Source organism: Mustela lutreola, chromosome 4 (assembly GCF_030435805.1).
Source record: "Mustela lutreola isolate mMusLut2 chromosome 4, mMusLut2.pri, whole genome shotgun sequence".
NCBI classification, from domain to species: Eukaryota; Metazoa; Chordata; class Mammalia; order Carnivora; family Mustelidae; genus Mustela; species Mustela lutreola.
Genome location: NC_081293.1, coordinates 10,684,243 through 10,710,115, shown reverse-complemented (window position 1 = coordinate 10,710,115; position 25,873 = coordinate 10,684,243). Strand labels below are relative to the sequence as shown.

At 45.3% G+C, this 25,873-nt stretch overlaps 1 long non-coding RNA gene across 1 annotated transcript in view; it reads left to right on the top strand.

Moving 5' to 3' along the window:
• The window catches only part of LOC131830261 (uncharacterized), a 43,779-nt gene extending 28,662 nt beyond the window's left edge, over positions 1-15,117 (top strand). The window contains exon 2 of the long non-coding RNA XR_009353086.1: positions 12,864-15,117. This is a non-coding gene — a long non-coding RNA (uncharacterized LOC131830261). The remainder of the gene's footprint in view (positions 1-12,863) is intronic.
• Positions 15,118-25,873: the final 10,756 nt, after the last annotated feature.

The window sequence follows — 25,873 nt, the reverse complement described above, 5'->3', positions numbered from 1 at the left end:
TGGTGGCTGCCAAGGGCTGGGTGGAGGAGGAGATGGGAAGTTGTGTTATGAGCGCCGTTTCAGTTCTGGAGATGTTGGTGGTAAGAGTTGCACAACTGTGTGAATGGACTTAATGCCAGTGAACTACACACTTCAGAATGGTCAAGATGGCATATTTTATGTGTTTTTTACAACAATTAAACAATTAATATGAGCTTTACTTAATACAGAATTCAGGAATAGATGTGGGCTTTCAAACAATGGCCTTGGGAATTTGAATCTCTCAACCCTACTTCCTCTGTGTTGCTTATTCTCAGGGTGGTTCTTGCTATCCCAGCAGCTAAACTGGCCAGTGGCATCCCTGAGCTTACATGGTCCTCCTATCAGCCAGTCTTAAGTGTATAAAATATCATGGGAGGACTGTGATTGGTTCTGCTTGGACCACATGACTTTGTGCCCAATCATGGAGGGCAGGGAAAGTAGACCTGAGTTACCCCTGTCACTATGGAGCAGGTGAGGCTGTGGAGCACCCAAGATCATCAGGTAGCAAGAAAGGATGTTCCCCAAAGAAGGGGTGTTGGATAGACAACCCATGACCTCGTAACGTCTGGGCTCTATCTTTCAAAATCATTTTCACTGTTTGAAGCAGGGCACGAGCTCTTTGCCTGAGTTACGGAGATTAACTTAACTTTTTTCCAGTTCCATACTCCTTTTTTTTTTTTTTTTTTTTTTTGCAAGTGATCACAGCCGTCCAGATGGTCTCCAGGTTCACAGCATACCTGCCTCCCAGAGGGGAGAGGTTTCTACCCCAAGTCCCTGCCTTGGCTTTGAAATTGGGTGTGGCTCTGAACAGGACAAGACAGGCACTTTACTGATGGTCTGATTGATTTTTCAGCTCCAGTCCTGTTAACCTAATGCTACCTCTTGGGACATTGAATGATGCCCACCAGAGTCCTACATCTACCCACTTAATTTCTGTTTGAGAGATTTATGTGTGAGGTTGGATACATTATTACCCTTGTGGAGACAGTTAGCAGTGTTTGTGAATTAAGATTGATTACATGAGCTGCCACCTACACAAATTGCTTAAAAGTCGTTAATTTGTGGCTGGCATTAACATGTTTGATGGATGTCATCAGATACAAATCGGGAAGGACTCTCAGCTCATTTCAGGGACAATGGGGGTCTGTTGCTCCTAGCATTTCTGCATGATGGATTACCCTGCAAGTTTTCCCCACGTGTGGTCCCCTCTACTCTCCACTTTCCAGGAACCTGAAGAACTGGTTTAAAATATAGGTTCCTGAGATTTACCCAGATAAATGGAATCAGACTCTCTGGGGATGGAACCCAGGAGTCTATATTTTTTATCAAGATTTCCCAGTGGAGTTTGAGGGCCCTCCTCGGCAGTTTCCATATACTGTTCTGTGGCTGTTTCACAGGGTAGCAAGACGCCAGTGGAAGATTTTATTCATACACGGAGGGACCAAGAAATTGTTTGGCTGAGTGCATAGCCCGGCAATTGCAAAATCACGGAATGAGGAAGAGCAGAGCTTTGTGGCATTTGCTTTTTCTCTGTTGGCTATAGCTCAAAAAATCCTTATGCCAAAGTGGCACATTTTGGGGTGGTATATTCTGGCCTTCGGCAAGGGCTCTCTGTCACTCTCTCTCAGCCCCATCTCTTGGATTGTTTCTCTCTCTCTACTCCTTATGACCAGAGACAATCTGGTGAGCATCACTCTCATTCCCTGCTTCCTAAAAGACTGTGCTTGAATTGGATTTCTGGAACCGGTGACATTAAAGTACATGCCAGAGCTCATATTCTGCATGGATTTTAGACATTGGAGAGATCTTAGCAGTCATTCCAGGGTAGTGCCTCTCCACCCTCTGACTTTTTTTGTTTGTTTCAGATGCTGCCAGTCAGTCTCTGCACTTTCTCCCACCAGGCTTGGATGCAGATTCACTATCCTTTTCAGAATAATATGAGTTTTGATTGATTTACAGTGAAGCTTATTTATACCCTAGATCTAATCAAACTTCAGCATTCACTTTTGGAGAAGTGTAGACTCAGGGAGGAAAGGTAACTCGCTCAAGGCCCATGCAGGGTCTGGGAATACCAGTACCCTGGCTGGAAGCAGAGGTTTTTTCCTTGCTTTAGTGAACAGTCAGTGTTTAATCATAGTTTCCAGAAATGTTGGAATTGGAGCATACATTTTAACAGCTAAAATATAAATTTGCCTATATGAATGAAGATTCCTTAAGTGTTATGGGAATTGTGAAGGACTGGGTATATAAATAAACCATTGTTTGTGTGTGTTTTTTTTTTTTAAGATTTTATTTATGTATTTGACAGAGATCACAAGTAGAGAGGCAGGCAGAGAGAGAAGAAGGGAAGCAGGCTCCCTGATGAGCAGGGAGCCGGATGTGGGGCTTGATCCCAAGACTCTGAGATCATGATCTGAGCTGAAGGGAGAGGCTTTAACCCACTGAACCACCCAGGCGCCCCTAAACAAGCCATTCTTAAGTGACAAGTCTGAACACTGACAATCTGCTGGCTCCCAAGAATAGTTAGCAGGTTAGTAGATTCCACACTACCTCTATATTAGAGACTAGCCAGTGGTTCATGTAATTTGCAAAAGAAGGGGGCATGAGATACCTTTATTTGCAAATACTCAAGTACCTGACATTTACAAAGAATAGAGTACCTATCACTTGGTTGAACCCTCATCAGCCATGCCATAGGCCAACATCCCCTAATGGGTACATTTGCTATTATTCCGATTGAATTTACAGTTCTCATGCTGGGGAGCTGCTTTGTTATAGTCAGTAACCAAAAAAGATATAGTGTCCTGTCCAAAATGGTAAAATGGCCGAGTTAACAGCAAAATCAGAGGTCCATAGAAAGACCTTTTGTTCCTAATGCAATCCAATGGGCTTTCAGCTGTCATATGGAATGCTGCTTTGTCTACTCTCCATCAACATCAGACATCAAAAGGCGGACTTTAGAACAAATCAGTGGAGGGGAGCCCTGTTGCGGGTGGCAAGAAGTTGGGCATCCTTCCCTATGCCTGGTATCAGCGCCTCAGCGGACAGCAGTTCTTCCTCCTCATCTAATCTCTTCCCCCACTCTCCCACTCTCCGTAGCTGTTACTTCTTGGCCAACCCCTCAAGCTGGATTAATTTACAACTTTAATAATGTGGTAAAGAACCTAGAGTTATTTTGCCTGGAGAAGGTGTATAAAGTAGGTTACATAGTTTTCTCTGGTGCTTCCCCCGTAAGCAGCCCGTCTGCTTACTCATTGTTGCTGTTGGGATTTTAGCCTTTGCATTGGAAAGTACTCACATTAATTTGAAATTCAGGGATAATTAAGTATATAGAAGGCATGTTTGTTGCTTTTTGAGTTAAAGTAGTAAGAAGAAGAGAACATGGGAAAACAGGGAGAAATGTTCTAGAAAATTAATTCAAAGTAGATCTAAAGATTCTGTGGGGATAGGGGGCACCTGGCTGGTTCAGTCAGTAGAGCATGCAACTCTTAATGTTGAGGTCATGAGTTCAAGCCCCATGTAGTGCACAGAAATTACCTAAAGAAAGTATTAACTCCTTGCCCCCAAATTCTGCAGGGATATCAAATACAGTTTCCTAAGGCAACTTCTGAATAAGAAAAATAGAACAGATTACATCAATTTTGAAAAAGAATCTTCTTGCCAAAGAAAATATCATTTCTGTCTTAATTTTTATTTATTCTCAGCTTTCCAATAAGATGTCATATGTAGATACATACATATGTATCTCTCTATATATGTATATATGGCATTTTATTTATATATGTATACACTGAGAGACCAACTGGGAAAAATTTGTAGGCTAAGGCAGTTAAGATCTTACGGATAGTCTGTTAAGATTTAAAATTCACATAAGGCAGAGATATGTTAATAAATGTAAGTGGATTCTTTATTTGGGCTTGCATAAATTGGAAAGACTATAGAGTTAAAACTGGAAAACTATGCTTTTCCTTCTCTTTAGATCAAATTCAGATTTGCTCTGAATTGAGCCCCTGAGTCATCCCATAATGCATATATGAGTTCATACCTTACAAATTGCTTTCCTATCTGCTACAGCCTTGGATGTTCCTGCAATTCAAAGTGTTTATTTAATTTTCTACCTGTTCCAGATGAGGAAATAGTGTTCCAGAAAAGCTGACGTCTGTTTAGCATGAGGCAGCCAAAGCATCACCTTTGCTAGTGTTGAGTACTGAGTGAAGGGCGTAGGTTGGACACCAGCCTGGGCACAGAGGCCAAAGGCAGTAGAAACAGTCCCTAGCTCCACGGAGCCCTCAACAATGGAAGGTCATGATCTTAGGGTTCTGGGATCGAGCCCTACATCGGGCTCCTTGCTCAGTGGGGAGGCTGCTTCTCCCTCTGCCACTCCCCCTTCTTGCGTTCACTCTCTTGCTGTGTCTTTCTCTGTCAAACAAATAAAAATAAAATCTTTTTGCGTTGAATCCGGGAAGATTTGTGGATTGATTCTATCTAAGAGGTGGCAAATGTCCTGTAATGCCTCCCAGAGTGAAAGTCCACTTCGGGGTTGATGAGAAGCAGGACGGTTGGGATGGGGAGTTTGAGGACAGAGGGCAGAGGTCCACATGCCCAGTGGGTGGGAAGACACAAATTGTCCACTGTGGCTCAATCCACAGTTTTGTGCTTTTTGAACATTTTGATTCACTAAAAGATGAAATTAGTATAGAGATCTGTCTTTATTTTGTTCCAAACCATACAGTGGGACTAGAAATCCCTAAGAACTGGGATTTCTTATTGATTTCGGAAAGACTAATTCTCATGGGGCCCAGCTGGATAGTTACACTCCTGGCTCTTACAGATGCTGTCAATGAAGAAAACTTGTCTCCTTGCAAAGTTTCTTTGACATAAAAAGGTAAAAATCAACCCAAGAAGAATATTGGCAAACTCAAATCTGTCCTTTTCATTAGCATATCAGTTTGAATAATATGTATTTACATATTGCTTTGTGAAAGGACCACAAAAAATGTTATAAATGGTATTCTTAAATTGTAATGAAATTGCTGTCCAATTTTTTTGGGTTCAATATTTCCTGAGCAGTGGGTGATAACATTCAGAAGATCAGTATGTGCAGTTTTTTCTGGGCTCTGCTGGAATGATTAATAGTTTAGACTTGATTTTGAGTTGGGAAAGAGGTATAAGGCGAGATCAGTTATGGGTGAACTTGGACTTCATTACTGCAATTGCCAATGTAGCATTCTTCTCTGAACATACACGCAGGCAAAGGCTGGGGGAAGAGAGTGTGGAAGGCATGGTCTGGGCCGTTGGGCTGCCCATGCACAAACAGTGCTTGCAGTAAGGATGCCTTTTTTTTTTTTTTTTTTAAAGAGAGCGTGCAGACATGTGCCTGCGAGTGGGGGTGGTGAGGAGAGGCAGAAGGAAAGGGAGAGAGAGAATCTTAAGCAGGCTCCACATTCAGTTCAGTTCAGCCCCACGTGGGGCTCCATCTCACGACCGTTAGATCATGATCTGAGCTGAAATCAAGAGTCCAATGCCTAACCGCCTGAGCCACCCAGCACCCCAAAGTGAAGACGCCATCTAATTGAGCCAATACTACAGTGTAAATTCCTGGCCTTCTTAGAAGCGTCATTTGTTTATTTTTCTGCTTACAAAAGTGTATCCTCACTGCTAAAAAATTCAGGTATCATGAAATATCTGACTGGCCAAGGAGGGTTCTGTGGAATCACTCCCTTTCTCCCTCGTCTCTGAGGAAAACCACCGCCAACAGTTGTACCTTCTTCTTGGAATTGTTTTTGGCTCCTTCTACCACTTATTTATTTATTAACAGAGAAAGCTCAAGTAACATATTTTGAACTCAGTTTATAATTTAGTATCTCTGTGTGTTAAAACAACCTCCACCACCTCCATGGGCCTGGGCCTGCCTGGCTCTCCTGCTGTGCCTCTGGTCAGCAGCTGGCCTTGACCGTGCATCCACGGTTCCCCAGTAAGGGCTTGTACAGATACCAAAATAGCATTGTTCCAGGGGTAGTGTTTTTCTCAGAAACGGAAGCCACATAAAAGCTCTGGGCATGAGGTGGGAAGCTCGCTCAGGGTCTGGCTTGTTCTTGCCATGTGGGCCTTCTGAACTGGAATCCTGTGTGGGTGTTTTGGGGGATCTTCTTGCTCAAGGGCATTGAATGGTAAAGTAGGTCAGAATATGCCTTCTGGAGTTGGCATCCATATTTCTTAACCTAACTAAGCTTCCATTTCCTTGCTTGTAAATGAAAGTAATAATAGTACCTACGTTATAAAATTGGTTTTGTGGGGATTAAATGAAATCCTTTACGTAGGGCACTAGCCCAGTGTCTGGGATGTTGTAAGTGTGACAGAGCCTCTTGCAGGCTGTGCAGGCTCAGGAGGACAGGGACTCGTTGTCTTTCTCCTTCTGTATCTCTAATGCTTGGTCCATGGAAGAGTCTGGGTAAATACTTATGAAGAAATGAATTCCTACTGGTTGCCTCTGTTGTCCCCAGTGACAAGTCAGTCCTTCAACCTGAAAAGAGAATCCAGAACGGAGAGTTGGAGGGTCAGAGGAGAGTCATTAACCAGTCCTCTGGAAGTACGACCCGGGTAGAAAGTCGGAGCTTGCTGCCCAAATTGGGAAGCTGCCACACGGATCCCTCTGCTGAAGGGGGACCTCCAAGGAGGCTGGGGATGACATCTGTGGCCATCCTTCTCTCTCTTGGAGACAGTCCTGTTGGCTAGCGGGTTGACATTTAGGAAGAAGATTTGGGTGTGTTTTGAGGAGAGAAAAGGAACAAATCAGAACCCATCCCCCCACTCCGACTTCAGCATGGATTCCCCTCATCCCATGACGACCTTCCGAGAGCAATAGCTGTTGCTTCACTCCGGACTTGCAGGTCTTCAGCACATGTCTCCTCTGGTGAGCTCTGCGCGGGATCTAGAAATGCGGTCCCAGGCAGCCACGTGGACTCTGTCAATGAACCATGATCTGAAGCCGATTCCCATGTCTGCCAGAATAAGACAGAGCACTTCCGTCCTCTGGCTGCTGATGAATCCCGCGGCTTCCTGCCAGAGCGTCCCGACAGCCAGCTCTACCCCGCTAGTCTCCTTCCCCCGGTGAATGGAAGGGCCCACTGCCCAGGACAGATCCGCGCAGACTTCCGTTGTAGGGGGCCACCACCGAGTATAACGATGCTGAAGCTTATTAGCTGTTGCAGTGGGCAAGGTCTTCTGGGATTTCTTTAGCCTATAATTGGCTTTTACTGGTGTGGGTTCTGTGAGTGTCAGAAATAATGAGATGACATTTGGATCTGACACGGCGTCGTTAGAGGACTGCTAATGTAGATTAGGAACATGCATTCACAGAAGGGAGAAGAATAAATCAAAAGGGAAAATGCTTGAGGAGTCCTGAGGGTTGTGTCCAAATATATACACTTTTGGTGGATATTAACGCCAGCAATTAATAACCCATGGCTCTATCCTCCAGGGGCTTGTAGGTCCCTAGCTCATGTAACATTTCTCAGGTCTTTGAGAAACCCCTGGTGAGGGACTTTGTGAGCGAGTCTGTGCCGTGTATGGGTTTGGATGGGATGCAGGTTAACCCAGAAGGAGCGGGAGGCAGGGCCTGTGATATCCCACCTTCCCAAAACAGGGATACCCTGAGCCCAGTTTTATATGCCTCTACACGATTCCAGTGATATCACGGTTTTCGAAAAAAAAATTATTTAGCAATTGGTAACAGTCATTAAATTGCTATGACTTACGGGTGAGCGGCACCATTCCCCCATCCCCCTTGAGACTCTGCAAGCTATATATTTGACCACACTCAGGAACAAACGAATGCAGATGTTTGTCTCTGGCTCTAGAAATCCTCTCCTCATTCAGAGAGTTTGCACGGCTCTGCTTATTATGAAATGCCGAAGCCGCAGCGCCATTGCTCACAGACAGCAGGTGGTCAGAAGGGAGGGGGAGGGGGACAATGCTTGTGGGTCGCCTGTTGCGTGCCAACCTTTCCTACAAACAGTTGGAATGTCAACTCAGGGCTTGTAGTTTCAAACATCGTATCTTTCATCCCCAACCCCTTATCTCTAGCTGGTGTGTTTAATACCCCAATGATGGCCACGTACCTCATGGTTTTGGAGACGGTGGGTTGTCTGTCAGTGCTGCCCCTGTCTGCCCCTGTCTGCCTCCATCTGTCTCAGCGTAGTTTTCTCTGTCTCTGCCCACTTTCTCTGAAACTCTCTCCTTACCTTAATTTTTTTTTAACATTGAAGGGAAATATACATGCAGCAAAGTGCCCATATCATAAGTGCTCAGCTGAGCGAATTCTCAAAAACACTAATCAGCATCCTAGGAGCCCCTTCATGCCTTGTCCTGATCACTGTCTCTTCCCAAGACCAGCCATGTCCCCTGATTCCTAACAGCACAGATGCATTTGCCGGTTTTTGTGGTTTAAATAACAGGAATCCTGTGGATTCGTTTACTTGCTATTTTGTCTGTGAGGCTTACTCACATTGTGTGTAGTTGAAAACTCATTCTCATCACTGGGCACTCTTTCTTTTTTTGCAAATACCGTGGTTTGTTTACCCATTCTGCCTCTGATGGGCACTGGGAAGTTTCCAATATGGGGCTGTTATGGGAAGTGCTCCTGGGGACATTCTGGAAGTCGTCTTCTGTTAAGCATGTGCCTCTATTTCCATGGTGCCTGATTTAGAATAAGAAATGCAAGCTTCCCTTTACTTTAATTGTAAGTTTCACCTGCCCTGCAACCATTTCAACATTCGCTGAAGTGGAGAGGGAACCTGAGCAGAGCTTAGACCATAGACTCAGGTGTATAAGAAATAGCACTGAAGTTTTAGAAATTTAAACCTAAGTTTTAGCTCCAAGTCCTCATATTGCCAGGCTAGGGGAATCCCATCTCAGTTGTGGGATTCCCCCCACACCCCTTGGTTCCTATGACCAGAGCTGGGAAAGGAAAAATTCTCCAGCCACTGTCTGTCCCTCTGCTGAGCAGCTCATCCTTCAGAATGAGGGACTGTTATATGCTGGGTTAGGAGCTGGAGTTGTGGGGAGCCTGGGACACTTGATGCTTCTGAGGATATCCTTTGGGGTCCTTTCTGGGTCCAAGTGTCTCTCTTCAGGATGGGGGAAGAGGGGAGGCCAGATCCCTGCTGCTCTCCTTCCACGGGAGGACCCCCCACCACCACCCTGTGTCGTGGAGCCCCACTACCTCTTCCGCCAGCTCTGTCCAACTTTGGGCTCAGGATTTGGAAAACAAAAGCCAAGAAGTTTTAGACTGGTGGTTTTCTGCTAGCGTATTCCTCCCCTGAAGCAATGAAACAGAGACTGCTTCAGTGGGGAAAGGTGACAAAAAAATAGAAATCATCTTAAAGTATCACAGTCTTGGCTTGATGAAGACATTGGGAACATGATGGCCATAGACACATGTGACCTGTGTGGTGACAGTTGCCATAATCTGCTGTCCATGGCCTAAAGGGTCACTGGGAACCACCTGGGGAGGGTGGTTTCTCTCTCGTGGGACTCTTCTGACCTCTCGCAGGAAGTGGGGAAAGGGTCTTGGGTGGAGAGGAGGGAGGCAGGAAAGACTGAGTGTGAAGAGACACATGGAGAGATTCTTGGGGAGAAGTCACATTATTGAAACACAGCAATTACTGATGCAGGACTGAAATGGCTGACATACTGACAATATGACAGAATGAGAGTCTTGTTTCCTAAGAGATGCCAGCAAGCTCATGTGGTGGGAAAACACTCACCCCACATTCATGTCCTAGGGCTCTGGGGACAAAGTGCCACAAACTAGGTGGCTTAAAGTGACAGAAATGTATTCTTTCACAGTTCTGGTGTCTTGAAGTACAAAATCAAGGCATTGGCCTGGCCATGCTTCCTCTGAAGGCTTGAAGGAAGAAGCCTTCCTTGCCTCCTCCTGACTTCTGGTGGTTGCTCACAGTCGTTGGTGTCATTGGCTTGTGGATGCGTCACTCCAACCTCTGCTCCCATCCCCTCTATATCTGTCTGTGTCTTCTCTTTTTATAAGAATACCAGTCATGGGATTAGGGTCCACACTATTACTCCTTATCTTACCTAACAACACCTGCCAAGACTCTATTTCCAAATATAGTTTCCCCAGTCCCTCAGTGGATTGCATAATGCACACCACACTGCGGAGGTCTATCTGCTCTATTCAGTCCACCAGTTCAAACGCTGATCTCTTCTGAAAACATCCTCACAGACACACCTGAAAATAATGTTTAATCAGATATCTGGGTATCCTATGACCTGAAAAAGTTAACACATAAAATTATATGCATCATTATATAATTAAATTACTGTTTTTAAAATTACACAAGAATCTTTATTTCGACAAGTGCAGAATTAAAAAATTGACCTGAAAAGCAGGCAAAAATCAATGTTTACAAATTAGTGTAGAAATGAAACAAAATGAGGAAAACCCAAAATGTGTCCAACTCTATAAAGCTTCTTCCCTTGCAAGAAAACAGGGCTAGAACTGAAGACCCAGGTTGTTTTTTCTGCTGAAAAATGTGCAAGATAACTGAGAAAACCTGGCTGAGGTGAATGGCACAGGCCGTGGGGACTTGGTTAAGGGGCAGTTGTTGGAATCTGGTGGGAATAGTTGAAGCTGGAGGGGAGGACCTCCCAGCAAGAACTGTGGCCTTTGGTAGAGGGACCTGCACAGTGCAGAGACTGCAAGTGAGCCAGGGGACATAGATAACACAGTGTCACTTTCCTCTCTCCTTCTATTGCCTGGCAGTCATAGAGAATCAAATAGAAGAGGGGCACTGAGGGCCTCTAGCACACAGTGCAGAGTAGAGGAGGCCGGAGGGTAGAGCGGGAGGGTCAATGGAAACCATCCAGACATGGAGCGGGGCTTCCTCTGCTAGTGTGAATGTGGGCTCAAGACGGTTCACCTTACCAGCGTCCCTGACTGAGGAGGAACAAGCCCAGAGAGTGCGAGGAAGTCCATGCCACCGAAAAGGTCCACCTGCAACTAACGAGTTACAGTTCATTATGATGCGGTTTCTATAGGGTGATTTCTAGTTTTCAGTCAACAGAGTGAGTTTCATTCTTTCCATTGAGGAAAAAGCAATATAGACCTTTTTGAGTAGAGACTTAAAGAAAACACCAAAATCTTATGGCCATGATTGGTTGTGCCAAGAGCTGGAAGAATCCTAGAATAGAGATTGACGAAGATCCTCCAAAGATACCTGATGTGATTGTATTACATAAGGAATTCAAACCTCAGATGGACTCCAAAAATCTGAATATTTCAAATGGGTGTTAATTGAATTTAAATTATCTGGAATAATTAACTCAAAACTTCTCCTCGAATTATAGTCTCCTCCCTCCTTTTTTTGGATGAAACATCTCATTTATGAGAAGTGGAATTAAATCAATAGATTTTTCAGGAATATGCACGTTATTTTTTTCCTTTTCTCCTCTTGACAAATAAACTCAAAGGTGACATACATAGATGTGGGGGGTTTTTTTTGTAGGCATTTAAAATACATTTTTCTTGTGTAAGTCAAATGAAACATTACATATTAATTTGTACAGTAAGATTTATTGAGGTTTCTGAAGCTATTAGGAGTTTTCAAATATGTGCTTAAAAACTTCTGGGTCATTTCTGTGATTTATTGTGAGGTAATACATAAATACACATTTAGGTGCCCATTAAGAATAGATTCGAGTCCCATAATATGGAAATTACTCAGCTCTTCATACTTCATAATACATCACATTAGCTGGCAGTGTGCAGCCATTATGATATTAACATAGATTTCAGCATAATAGAAATATATTTACAGGAAGGTTAAAAGAACAAGATCTTCTAATGGCTCTTTGAGCCACTTGGAACAAGGTAATGCTTTGTTGGCATATTTGTAAAAATCTGAATAATAAGATGGTAAGATTTTTAAAATATTAATTTCTGAGTACTATTTTAAAATACCATTTCTTGTAAAATAATAAAAAACGTAAGCATTCGAAATAGTCAGATGGGGTTGTTTTTCTCGTCCATTTTGAAGGTGAAGAGGGGTCTGTGAAACATTACCTTGAGGAAGGCTCTCAGAGAGCGTGTTAAGGAGCATCTCTTTTGCCTTGCTGGATCCGCATGGGTGCCGGCCAGAAGTTGGCTACCGCAACTCCGGAAGTCGTGGGGAAACAATGGTGGGGTGTGCAGAGCGAAGACTGACGGACTACATGGCTAGAATAGGAACAGTGTAGAGGTTGAATTTTACCCCGAGCATCCACTAAAGCTCTAATAGGTTGGTGGTTCACATTTCATTTCAGTTTTTACCGTGTGGGTCACGTTAGTACTATTCCAGCAGCTGAAGTCTTTTGTGACCAGTCTCCATTTCCAGACTCTTCGTTGTGGTTGAAACAGTGGGTAAAGTGATGCAGAAATAGAGGCAAACACAGAGGGATAATTGCAGATTCCCCACTCCCTGTGCCAGGTTAAAAACCATCTAAAGATTGGAGTTACTAGGACCCAAGCTCTGCTGGGTCTTGAGCATACATTTAATACAACATCTCATTGGTTAAAAACAATCCTTGGGGGCACCTGTATGGTTCGATGGTTTAAGCATCTGATTCTTGACTTCAGCTTGGGTCATGAGGTTGAGCCCTATGTCAGGCCCCACCCTCAGCAGGGTGTCTGCTTGCAATTCTCTCTCTCTCCCTCTGCTTCTCCCCTTGTTCATACACGCACACACACACAAACACACACACTCTCTCTCTCTTTCTTAAATAAGTAAATCTTTAAAAAAAAATCCAGTCCTTGGTATTTATGATATTTATTTTCTTTCCCACAGGCCTTGAGATGACGAACTATGTTGACTTCCTCCTGGCATTTGGGAGAACCTGTAGTGGTTCTTGGCTCTGGATGTATGGTGGCATCATTTAAAGATGTTTGGATAAACAAGTATCAGTGCACAACCCTGCCTCCAAACCTATTGAACAAAAACCTTTCAGACTAAGTTTAACTAACCTGAATCTAGAAGGTGAGGCCAGGCATCTCCCATTTCTTTTCCCCAAGTCTAGGGCCCTGAGTTACTTCTCCAGAATCCACCTTCTGACAAACTACTCCCAGGAGGCCATTTCTCAGGTGTGTTTAGCTGAGTGGGAAGGTGTGGTGTGGAGTAAACAATTGGGCTGGGCTTGGTCTCTGACATTGGTGCTGCTCATCTGACCTGGACTGTCTGAGCCCCATGGAGAGAAAGGCTATGGGGGAGAATGGGGCAATGAGGGGTGAGCATGGCACGGCTTTGGGTGGGAGCCATGACCACGGTGTAGAGAAGAGAGGATGTCTGCTTCACCTGTGTGTGGCATACAGCAGGGCCTCAGAGCTGAAAAACACCCCACTCTGCCCGGACAAGGCTGGTGGTACCAGGAAAATGGAATGTCTGTGGGTCAGCGCTGTGGGCACTGACCTGCAGGATGGAAGAGAGGGCAAGAGGTATCATGAGCCTATGTAAAGACTCTCTGGTGACTCTTCAAAGTCAGGGTGTATGTGTATGGGTGGGAGTGTGTGTGTGTGTGTGTGTGTGTGTGTGTGTGTGTACCTACACATGTATTTCTCAAGGGGTTAGAGGTCCTGCATCATGAGTCTGGAAAAGGTCCAAGGATACCTGGGCTGATGTCCTTCCTGTGGACCCTTCACTGTAGCTATTGGCTGGGATGCTAGGATCACAGGTTGATCCAGGCTTGGCTCCCATCCCATCTCTGGGTGCACATGACCCGCAGTGACTAAGGGGTGAAGGAAAGAAACCATTAGCATTTACACCTGTCTTTGGAACTCAGTAAGTCTATGTTCCATGAAATGCATATAAATCCCAAGTCTCAGTGCTATACTTTGCCTAAGATCCGACTCTCTTGTCCACCAGCAGCCATACGAAATCATCTTCTCTGAAGACCAGATCAAATTTTGCTTTCTTCAGGTATCTTCCTTGATCTCCATCAGCTACAAACCTCTCTTCACCTTCTCTTTTGTGGGGTCCATCATTTTGTGGTTCTCTTGTTGGAGTTTACCACTTTCTTCCCTAGGTAACTGCTAATCACATTTGTCTGTGGGACATGCAGTGGACACTCATCATTTATAGTCTTCCATTTTCCCAGCAGATGGAAACTCCTTGAGCACAGAGCCCAGTTGTCATAGTCTGTCTAGATTGCTACAACAGAATACCATAGACTGTGTGGCTTAACCAACACTTACTTCTCACAGCTTTGGAGGCTGGAGGTCCAACACAAAGGTGCCAACAGCTTTGGTATCTAGTGAGGACACGCTTCCTGGTTCATAGATGACCATCCTCTGGCTGTGTCCTCAAAAGGAAGAAGGGGTAAAGGGGCTCCCTAGGGTCCCTATTTTAAGGGCACAAACAACTACTCATGAGAGCTTCACCCTCATGACCTAAGCACCTTCCAAAGACCCCATTTCCTAATGCTAATATTGGGTGTTCAGATTTACCATTAGAATCTGGGGTGTGGGGGCGTTCAGCCTATGACACCCACTCTTAGCCCTCCTACAAGTCAGTGCACTCAGGAAAGGCACAGGAACATGTTTGCTGGACATGAATGGTTAACCCCCGCGTCCTTCCAGCTGAACTACCATGGGCATTTTGCTTGGAAAAATAGGCTTCATAAAGAGACTCTTCTTACTGTTTAAAGAGTCATTTGTGCTTAATGTTGTTTGGCTTAGGCACCTGTAGGGGTCTTTTCTGATTAGACTTTGTATCCCCCTGAGCCAGTAGGCATGGAGTGCATGGAATTCTCTGCTGGCTGGTTGAATTAAGTAAATATTTAGGGTTTGGGGCAAAGCATCCTCACTAGGTACCCAAACAAATTGACTAGACAAGCAGTTCCCAACTTCTAAGGAACTGAGGAGCAGCCTATTTTAATGGTAAAAACTTGCACAGATTTTCACTCTATGGTGGTTGTGCTTTTCAGAATCTGTTAATTGAGCACCTATATAATGACAAAATGCAATGGATAAGTTAAGGAATCGTTTATGAGTTTTTTGTTTGTATTTTTTTTTTAAATTTGTTCAATTAATAAACATACAGTACATCACTGGTTTTTGGTGTAGTGTTCTATGACTCATTGCATGTAACACCCAGTGGTCAAGCGGGTTAATCTTAATGGCACCTATAGGCATGTATCTGGTGTCATTTTATTTTTTACAACTAAATGAAGATAAAAATGGCAGTGTTTGTTGCCATGTGCATTTGTAGAGTCTTTGAAATTGCTCCTTTCTCCGCAAGATGTGTGGCCCATGGATTGCCAGTCACTGCATGAAACTGTCCTTTTGATTAAACCTCATGGTCAAGGATCAGCACTGTGGCAGATGAGATCAAGAGGAGAACCACAACCTCTTAGCTTCCTCCAGGTGCTTTACTTTTTGTGCATAAGCACAGCTGAGAACCAGCCTGTCTACAAAAAGAAAAACGTGAGAGGATATCTGTTTGAAGAGAAATCTCACCAACAGTATCATGCAGCCTAAAGCCAGACTAGAAATAGTGCCTTGCCCCCATCACCAACCCCCATCCTGCAACTGGAACTTTCTTTGATCTGCTCCAGAATGCACTCCTTCCCTCTCCCACCCGTCCAACCTCTCGATGAGCTAACAAATCACTGGGGTTGTAAAAAGGGAGACCTGATATTTATTCCTCTAAATTAGAATGAAGGGGAACTGTAGATAGTCTTATGTAAATAGAATATTGAAAAAGAAGCTGCCCAAAGCTCGTTTGTTTACTGAGTCTGATAGAGATCATAGAGGTCAATGTTGGACAAGCCAGGGGTCTGAGGGGTACTTTACGGGCATCGGTCTTTTCTTTCCAGTCAGACTTGAGAGCTTGGGAAAGGGGAAGTGTGTCACAACCCTAACAAGATTCTGAGCATCCAAGGGGTTTTTGTCCACTTGTTTCTAGAAGGAAAATACTACTTCTCTATCAACTCACTATGCAGAGCAGTATCCATGGGATAAATGATTTTAACAGGAGTCAAAAGCAGAAAGAAAGTGCTGACCTCAGCTCTTAGCAATTTGGGGAGATTTCTCTGTCCTTGTGTGATATGCGTCTGCCTCTGGGTGCTCGGGCAGAATGGTGCTGCTGTGTGCTTGGAGCTTTCTGTGTTATCAGATCACACAAATCTGTTTCAATAGTTCAATCATACCCAATCACTTTATCTTTCATCCTCAGCTGTTTCTGATTTGAGTCAGTGTTTCCTTAATATAAATTTCCTAAGTTATTTTATGAAGTTGAGGACCTAATACAATTTCTGACTGTCACATAATCAATATGTCCTTGCTGTTGCTATGGTGAGATGGAGGAAGGTTTCAGTCATAGCCCGTGGGTCAGAGTGCAGGTGGCCTGCGGACCCCCGAGCTTGTGGTTTGTGTGCCAAAGGAGAGCTGTCTTGCTGGGGACTGAGCCCTTTAGCTGTGGAGTCTAACTCCAGAAGGCAGTCTGAACTGTGCTGTAATATTGCGGGAAGCAAGTCATATTAATGGTGGATGTGGAGAGAGAAGGCATGGGCTCCCCTTCCCCCCTCCTCCATATAACTAGGGTGGGTCTATCACTTGCAGATCAAAGAAACTCTGGACGTCTGAGCAGGGAAGGAGGCCATCAGAGTTCCTCCCGGCTGAAATCTTATTGGGGTCCACAGATTCCTGGCTCCCCAAACTCTGCAAGCCCATAGACCCTGCGTGAGCTCATGCCATTTTTCCATCCCCTGCCCTGAATCTGGCTTAAGGGTGCAGCCTGACCCTGTCTCCTCTCCCGGACAGCTCTGCTCTCCACCTGGGCTGCACTGGATACTGCACTCAGACCAGAAGGGCCTCGGGCTGCCTCCTCAAACCGTGACTGCAAGAGGCTGGCCCAGGCTGCCATTATGTTAGGTTCTTCTGTAGCCAAAAATAGAATTTTTCCTTTGGCTACCTTTGGCCCATATGTTCATGTCTTTGGTGTTTTTCAGTTTTATGTAATAACAGGATAAGAATCTTACTATCTCCTTACTGCTGTAATTTCTAAATATTGAAGACTGAATTATGGGTTTCTGGGGGAAGCCAATGATTTATATCTCCAATATACACTAATGGATGGTACAATTAATATTTAATTAGAATATTTTCTGGAATATTTTCCAGAAAATTTTAACTTAATTTTAGGTATAAAAAGGTACAGGCTTTTAAAAAATTTTCTTTCTTTTTTTTTGTGGCATTCATTTTTTTTTTCTTGCTCTTTTCGGTTCCTTATGTTATCGCTGGATGTGATTCATTGGACTGTCAGTATTGGTTTAGCTTTCTTTTTGGTGAATTTAGAATATCTTCCATTGATTTCACTCATTTAAGCTATGTGTGTAAAAGGGTTAAGGAAGGGTATGTGGAAAATTTTACCTGGTCATCTGTCAACCCCAGGAATCTTTAGGGATGGAGTCTGCTGTGAGCTTTTGGGTATTTCTGATGATGACCAAAGCTGGAACTGCAGCCCAATGCTGCACAATTCCTCTAGGCGCATGTTTTTGTAATCACTGCTCTGTCCCTCATAATTGGTAAAAAACTGAAAAATAAACCAAAAAAGGAGATGGTAGTTCTTTGTTCTAAGAGGCAGGAAGCAGGGGGCTGGTTTTTTTTTTTTTTAAGATTTTATTTATTTATTTGAAAGAGAGTGAGAGAGAGAGAGCAGGGGGAGGGGGAGAAGGAGAGGGAGAAAAGAGACTCCACAGTGAGCAGAGAATCTGACCCCTGGGACTCCTGGGATTGAGCCCCAGGAGCCCAGGATCACAACCTGAGCAAAGGCAAACATGCAGCACAACAAAGTGGGCCAGCCAGGTGCCCCGGGGGGCTAGTATTTTATTTCTGAGCCAGGCGTGGGCTGGAGAGAGGAGCCCGAGATGGAACTGGGGGACATCACTGGAGAGGACAGAACAGAGTAGCGTTAGCCCTGCAGACTGGGGGCAGAGGTGGCGGGGGGGGGGGGGGGGGATAGGAAGCCCTTGGGAGGGTTTTAAGAAGATGGAAAAAAAGACAAAGGAAGAAAGGAGACTTCGGGGAGCCACCAGCAACAGCCTTCAAGGGCTCTCTTGGGCCCCCCCGCCACCCCACAGTCAGCTCTCTGGACCTCCAGTGAGTAGGCACTTTGCACTGACACTGTAAGCCTCTCTCTGCTGGGCATAACGTGTTTACTGTGGAACTGTCACTGGTGTCCGTCACCCCAGAGCTCCCTCTCAAAACTCCAATGACACGTAACCTACATGATTTTCTCCAAGTTAGAGCCAGGGAATAATTTGCTTCTGATGCTTCATGCAAAGTGACTGGTCAGGCCAATCTTGTCCTGTGACCACCTGCCAAGCCTGGCTGACATTCCAACCTGGGACCCCACGAGTGCTGGAGAGACAGATCAATGCCGGGAACTTCAGAGTACTGGCAACGTAAAAGCTTGTACAACTGAGATCTCAGCAGGCAACAGACTTTAGGTTTTGGTATTGTTGATGCACTCTTTAACCTACAAGATGAACAGATACTGATTGCTAAAAATTCTAGCCCAGACAAGAATATAAAGTAAAGAGTGGGTGTCTTGGATTCCAGAAACCCCCTCTTCTAGTCCAGCTCCCTACATACAGCACTGCTAACAGTTTGGTGTGCATTCTTCCATACCCTTTGCTATGCCCATGAACACACACACACACACGCGCGCGCGTGCGCGCGCACACACACACACACACACACAAACACACACTTCCAGGACTTTTGTTCTTTTCATTTTGATAAAAAATGTGATAATGCAAGACATTTACTTTGCTGCCAGCAGTTTTACCAAGACTCCTTACATGCTTGTGTAGGCTTACAATTGGCCTCTCGCCTCTGTTCCATAGACTTGCTCTGCCTTCACTCATTGAACATTTCCCTATTGGTTGATATTTGGGTTCAGCTCTACTTATTTGATCACTCAATAAATACTTCTTAGGCATGAATTAAATGCTAGTCTCTGGGGTGCCTGGGTAACTCAGTTGGTTAAGCGTCTGCCTTTAGCTCAGGTCATGATCCCAAGGTCCTTGGATAGAGCCCTGTACTGGGCTCCCTGCTCAGTGGAGAGTCTGCTTCTCCCTCTCCCTCTGTGTTCTCTCTCTTGCTCTCTTTCAATTAAATAAATAAAATCCTAAAAAAAAAAAAAAAAAAAAATTCCACCTCTGCTCTAGACCAAGATCCCTGCCCTCATGGGGTTTGCTGCAGTGGGCACACATGTGCCCCCTTCCTGATTGTGGGGTAGGTTTTGGGGTATAGTGTGTCAAAGAGCTTGAGGATTTTACATGTGGTTGGGTCCTGCCCAAATACCATGTACCTAACTTTAGATCGTATCTTTTAAAATCCTAGATCTTTTTTATTTCTGTGCAGAGAGAATCAGTTCTTTTCCAGAGTCCTGTCTCCTGTGGACCCCCTGAAAGCGATTATATTTTAATCAGAAATGCTGGAGGAATAATTGAAGTCATAATGGAAGAGCTCTTCTGTCAGGGAAACACTGATGGGATTTCTCACTTGTGTTTTGGCTACTCTCCTTTCTCAGCAAATGTAATTTAAACTGTGCAAAGAACCATCATCCCCACGCCTCCTTGGGCTCTGAAGTGCCTGGAGACTGATGGAGGTCTCCTGTGAAATCTGACCTCTTGCTAGAAATGCTGAGGAGGGAAGGAGTCTTTTAGAAATCCGGAAGTCTGTTTCAGCCTCTCGGCAGTGGAGATTTCAGCTAACTCTCTCAGCTTGTGTGGTGGGATAAGGCTGCCCTGAGAACAGGGAAAGCAGCTTTGGAGAAAGAATCTTGGTAGGGTTTCTGATGTTTCCAAATGAACAGACTCTACAGCATTAATTTAAGTCCAACTGGTGAGGTCTATACAATGTCTTTCTTTTGCTCAGTGGTCTCTGACTTCATGTTTCAATGTTTTCAGCATCTCTGGCTATAGAGCCAAATAACTGTTGCCGTCTGCACCTGCCACGAGTGCAAGGAAACCAGGATGGCTTTAAGAAAATCAGGCATCAGGTTCTCTAGTCCCTTGTTCTTAGGTGTTCCTGGGAACCTCTGCGTGAGGAGGGAGGAGAGGGATACTGGCTACAGGCCGAAGAGGGGAATGTTCTATGGGAAAAGGGGTCAAAGGCGTAGGAGTCCTATAGCCAGAGTCTTGAGGTCAAATACCAGGAGGACATTAGTAATGACGTGACTCTGTCATGTTACTGACCTCCCCAGGCCTCTGTTTTCTTGCCCATGGAAGTGGATAATAATGCCATGCTGCACAGGGCTGTTGTGAGAGTTTCTAGATTTCTAGCCACTCCACTGGCATTCAGCTGTGGGTTTGGTGCGCCGTGTTTAGCTGTAGGGCCGATTAGGCTGGAGGGCAGGAGAGCTGGGGAGGGAGGTCTGTGATGTACTCCATTTATGGTCCATGAGGGCGTGCGTTGCTGCTCGGGTCTCAGCCCCGGACCATGGTTTCCTCCATGTGGCTTCTGGCCAAGTCGTTTAACCTCTTTGAGCCACTCATTCCTCGGTCAGCCACCAGATGTGACTCCGCATCTGAAGGGTGTCGGTGAGGACCACACAGGACAATGCCTGGGGGTTCTACACCGAGCCCGGCGTGTGGAGAGAGCGCCGCCAGTGGGGGCCTCACCCCTTGATGTCGTTCCCATCCTCATGCCTGCCAGCGCCTTCTTTCAGCTTCTGCTTGAATTCCTGGAGGCGGACGAGTAACTGTAGCCAGCCAGCCAGCCACACGCCCATTTGGCAGAGTGAATGAGGAAAACCATGGTCCTTTCCCATTGTGTAGACATCAGTTCTCTGTCTTCAGCCCAGAGAGGCAGCCAAACCTATGGGGCAATTTTCTCAGAAGAAACACTACCTGTGCTGAAAGGGAAATGATAATTCTTGGCAGAGATCCCTTATAGTTCCAAAGGACAAATCAATGCAGAAAACTTCACTGAGCAGTTTTATCTAAGTTGCTTGGGGAGCGTTTTAAACTAGTGTCTACGGGGCGGTGCGTCCATGTGCTTTGTTCACTCACTATCCTCGTAGTCACAGCTCTGGCCCTACCGAGATTATTTTGTGAAAGGCTGGGTGACCAGTAACTCTCTCTTTACATGTTCCCTAATACAAATGGTCTTCCCCTTGCCCTTTGGTGCAGGATACTGGGATTTCAATCGGTGGGACATGGGCACGTGCAAAGGCGTGTGTTCATTCATTCCCTACTCCTCCGTCCAGCAAATGTTTACTGTGCACCTGTTACACGCCAGGCACTCATCCAGGTCATGAAAACACAGTAATGAGGAAGAAACATCGTGCCTGTCCTATGGAGCCTACAGAGCAGCACGTGAAAAACAGGCATCCGATAATCACAGAGCGAACCACTAAAATACAAGCCACGAAAAGTGCTAAAGAGGAGAGACGGATGGTATGTCATCTCTAACCTGTTCAGATCTGCTCTTTCTGGTGCAGGAGAACTGATTTTTCAGAAGGGGCAGGGGAGGCCTTGCTGGGGAAGTGGTACTTGAATGGAAATCTGAAGGGTGAGGATGGGCTAACCTGGTTCAAGGAAGAAGAACATTCCAGAAGGATGGAGTGGCAAGCTTAAAGACCTTAGGTGAGAGAGCGTGCATGCTGCAGAAATTGAGAAAAGGCCAGTGTGGCAGTGAGTGGGGCATGAACAAATCAGGATGCATCTGAGGAGGAGACCCTCCCACAGGCTGTGCAGCACCTAGAGGGTGCTGCCGGAAACTTCTCTTTTTTATTCTAGTACCAAATGGGAAACCACTGTTGGAAGGTTTTATGAACGGGTGTTTGTGTGTGTATGAGTATGTGTGTTATATGTAACTTGATTTCCATTCTGGAAGCACCTCTTGGCTGCAGTGTGACCAGGAATGGGAATGGGGGGAGCAGTTAGGGAGAGCAGTTAGGGAACCAGGGAGGGATGGTGGGCAGTTGGCCTGAGATGATTGTGGAAATGCCCGGGCCTCTGAGAGCATTCAAGAGATAAACTTGACAGGATGCAGTTCTGGATTCAGAAATGGAGGGTTGGAGAAGTTAGGGTTGACATTCGAGGTCCCAACTTACAAAACTGGGTGAATAGTGGAGCCATTCACTGAGATGGGAAACACTGGGACAGAGTCAGGCAGGCAAAGGAGATTGGGTGGAGGCAGCATGTGGAAGGCCCTGAGTCCTTCCTCACAGAACTCTCTGGGCCTTGCCCCTGTCCCCCTGTAGCTCACGTCCCCATGGAGGAATCTCCTTCTGAATTCTGGGCCATTCTCAACTCTACCAACAAGCTTCAAGATTTCTCCTCATTGAACATCACCACTTTGCCGTGTTTTCATACTTGAGGAACTCAGTTCAACCTCTGGAAGAAATGCAATTTCATCTAGACCAGGTCAAAGCCAAGTTCACTCTCCTTTTGGTAAAAAATAACAGGATCAAGAGCCACCATTCCTTGCAGGGCACGGTGCTTGGTGCCTAATATTTGCAACCTTATCTGAGCTCGGGACTAAGTCAGATATCCAGCAAGCGATGAGCCTGGTTCTGGTTCCAGCAGTCAAGGAATTAATTGATTGAACAGACACTCCATGCCAAGAACCTACTGTGCTATGTTTGGCTCTTGGGATACAAGATATGGATCTGCCCTCAGCATGGGGTGAGCAAAAGTGGGGAGACCTACATAAGCTACTGTGCCCTGGCTTGAAAAATGATCTGGCAGGGAGGACACACATACGGAGACCTGACTAGAGGCAGAATGAAGTGATGTAAGGAGTAGGTCCTGAATTACAGGGGAGAAGGGATTCACTTACAGGGAGGATTGGGCAGGCTTCCTGGAGGAGGTGGCACTTGCTGGGGGTATGTGGGGTGAATAAGAGTTCAGGATGTGGAGTGGATGAGGGAAAGATATTCTGGGCACAGAAATCAAAGTCAAAGTGCAGGGTAGGTTTGGGGAAAGGCAGGTGGAAGGGGCTGCCGGGATGCATGGCACGTGATGGGGAAGCAGTGAGAGAGGAGGCAGAAGTTAGAAAGGGCCAGACAGTGGAGGTCTTCCTGTGCTAAGGAGTTTAGAACTGACTCTGCAGGTGGCCACAGCTGTGACAGGTTCCCGAGGAAAGGGAGTGGGAGAACAGTGCCTGTCATTTAGAAAGATGGCTTGGGCGGCAAGGGGAAAGAATGGATTGGAGAGGTGAGATGTTAGAGGCAAGTTTCCAGATTTAGGTCACTATTATGGGCTGCATTGTGTTTCCCCAAACACCCTAACACCCCGTACCTGTCATTGCGATCTTATTTGGAAATAGGGTCTTTGCAGATGTCATCAAGGTGAGCTGAGACCATTGGAGTGAGTCCTAATCCGACGTGACTGGGGTCTGCATAAGAAGAGGCAAATTTAGACACAGTCACACACACGAAGGGCGCCGTGTGACAGTCATGGAGGCAGGGAGTTTTGCTACGCAATGGCAAATGAGGGAGCGCCAAGGAGCACTGGTGTTGGAGAAGCTACGAGAAAGGCATGGGATAGATTCTCCCTTGAGTCTTAGAGAGAGGGTGTTCTTGCCAACACCTTGCTTCTTGGACTTCTGGCTTCCAGAACTGTGAGAGGGGAGATTTCTGGAGTCTTAAGTCCTCTGTGCTGCCCTGTGCTCCCCTGAAGCCCCAAATTGCTCCTGGCCCTGGAAGAGCCGTTCTAATGGCAGGGGCAGCAGGGGCAGAAGTGACAACACACTATGGGGAGACTTTATAGCCCAAAGGTTGGTCCCTCCAAGAGCTAACTTGGAGTCAGATTTGCCCTGTGCCTTGCATGAGGAGGCTGCTGCCTCCTGTCACTGACTCAGTGGCAGTTTAAAAATGAAAATGAGAACCTCACTCCATAATTAAAGAATGCAAATCAGAGCAACAAAGAGGGCCATTGTTCATGCATTGAATTGGAAAGAAATTAAATTAGGTGTTAGGGACAGGGGAGGGAGGCGGTGTGTGGCAGTCAAGCTGAGAGTTGTTGATGGGAGTGGAAATGTGTGCAGCCTCTCAGGGGGACCGTCTCTCACGTCTGTCAAAATGTTTTGTGCAGAGACAGGGTCCTGTACAGCGTAGGCGAGTTCCTATGCTGGTACATGTCTAACCTATGATTGTGCTTGCAAAACTGTGCTAATTTGTATGTGTAAGGATGCTCACTGTAGCACTGTTTGTAATGGAAACACTAGAAAAAAAGGAACTAATTTTATGGGTCAACACGAGTAGACTAAGGGATGCCCAGATAGCTGGTAAAATATTATTTCTAGGTGTGTCTGTAAGGGGGTTTCCAGAAAAGAATGGCACTGGAGTCGGCAGACTGAGTAAAGATGGATCCCATCAAAGTGGAGGGGCAAGTCCAGCCTGGTGAGAGCCTGAGTAGAGGCACAAGGTGGAGGAAAGATGGACTTGCTCTCCACATCACCTGGGTCATCCATCTCCTGCCCTCAGACATCGGCACTCCTGGTTGTTGGGTCTTTGGACTCAGACCAGGACTTACGCCATTGACTCTCCTGGTTCTCGGGCCTTCAGATTCAGGTTGGAAACAGACCACAAGCTTTCCTTCCTGGGCCTCTGGTTTGCAGACAGCAGATGGTGGGATGTCTCTGTCTCCGTAGGATTGCATGAGCCAAACCCTCATACTCAATCTCTTTCTGTGTATCTCCTGTTGGTTCTGTTTCCCTGGAGAACTCCAATACACAGCCTACAGATTGTTTGGTAGGAAACAGGGTAATTTTATTACGTACATCAATACAACGAATTACTAAAATTAATTGGGAGACTATTCTGGGGTAACTGTACTTCTCGATGGAGTATAACTTGGTACAAGGGCTTTTTTAATGTTTTAAACTAAAATAACTTAATTTGAGCTGGAAACATAATTCTATAACTTGGAACTATTAAGAATGAACAAATGTTTGCCAATATAGCTCTCCAGGTCTACTTCTGTGTGTATTGCCACAGACTTGCATCATATAATCAACAAAAGACAGGGGCGCCTCAGGGTGGCTCAGTGGCTTAAAGCCTCTGCCTTCAGCTCAGGTCATGATCTCAGGGTCTCGGGAGCGAGCCCCACATCAGGCTTTCTGCTCGGCAGGGAGCCTGCTTTCCCCCTCTCTCTGCCTGCCTCTCTGCCTACTTGTGATCTCTCTATCTGTGTCAAATAAATAAATAAAATCTTTAAATAAAACAAAAGAATGTTCCCAACAGCTCCATTTATAATAGCCCTAATGGAAACCGATGCAAATATCCAAACATTGTAGACTGGGTCAATGAATTGTGGAATCATAGATTATTGTGATTATCATCAGATTATTGGAAAGCTATGCAGTGATGAAAACAAACTACTTCTCTATGCAACAACCTAAGTAAATCTTACAGACGTAATGTTGAAGTAATGAAGCCAGACATAAAAGACGGTGTAGTAGTACACACCACATGATTCCAGGTGTCTGAAGTGCAAAATCCCATAAAACCAAATGAGTGATAGAAATCCAGTTGGGGGCCAGGTAATGAGTGGGGTGAGACATGGTAGAGTCTGTTTCTTGGCATAGGTGGTGATTATTTGCATGTGCTCCCTTTGAAAATTCATCAAGCTCTGCATTGATGGTTTTGGTGTGTTATAAATGTAATACCTCAACTGAAAATTTACTTAAAAATAGATATCACCCAACAACAAAAAAGAACAAACAACCCAACTAAAAAGATGGGCCAAGGACTTGAGTAGACTTTCCTCCAGCTCTGCACATGGGCATATCATAACCAATGAGGTTTATCTGAGGATCAATTATTGCTAATTGAGTAGACATTCC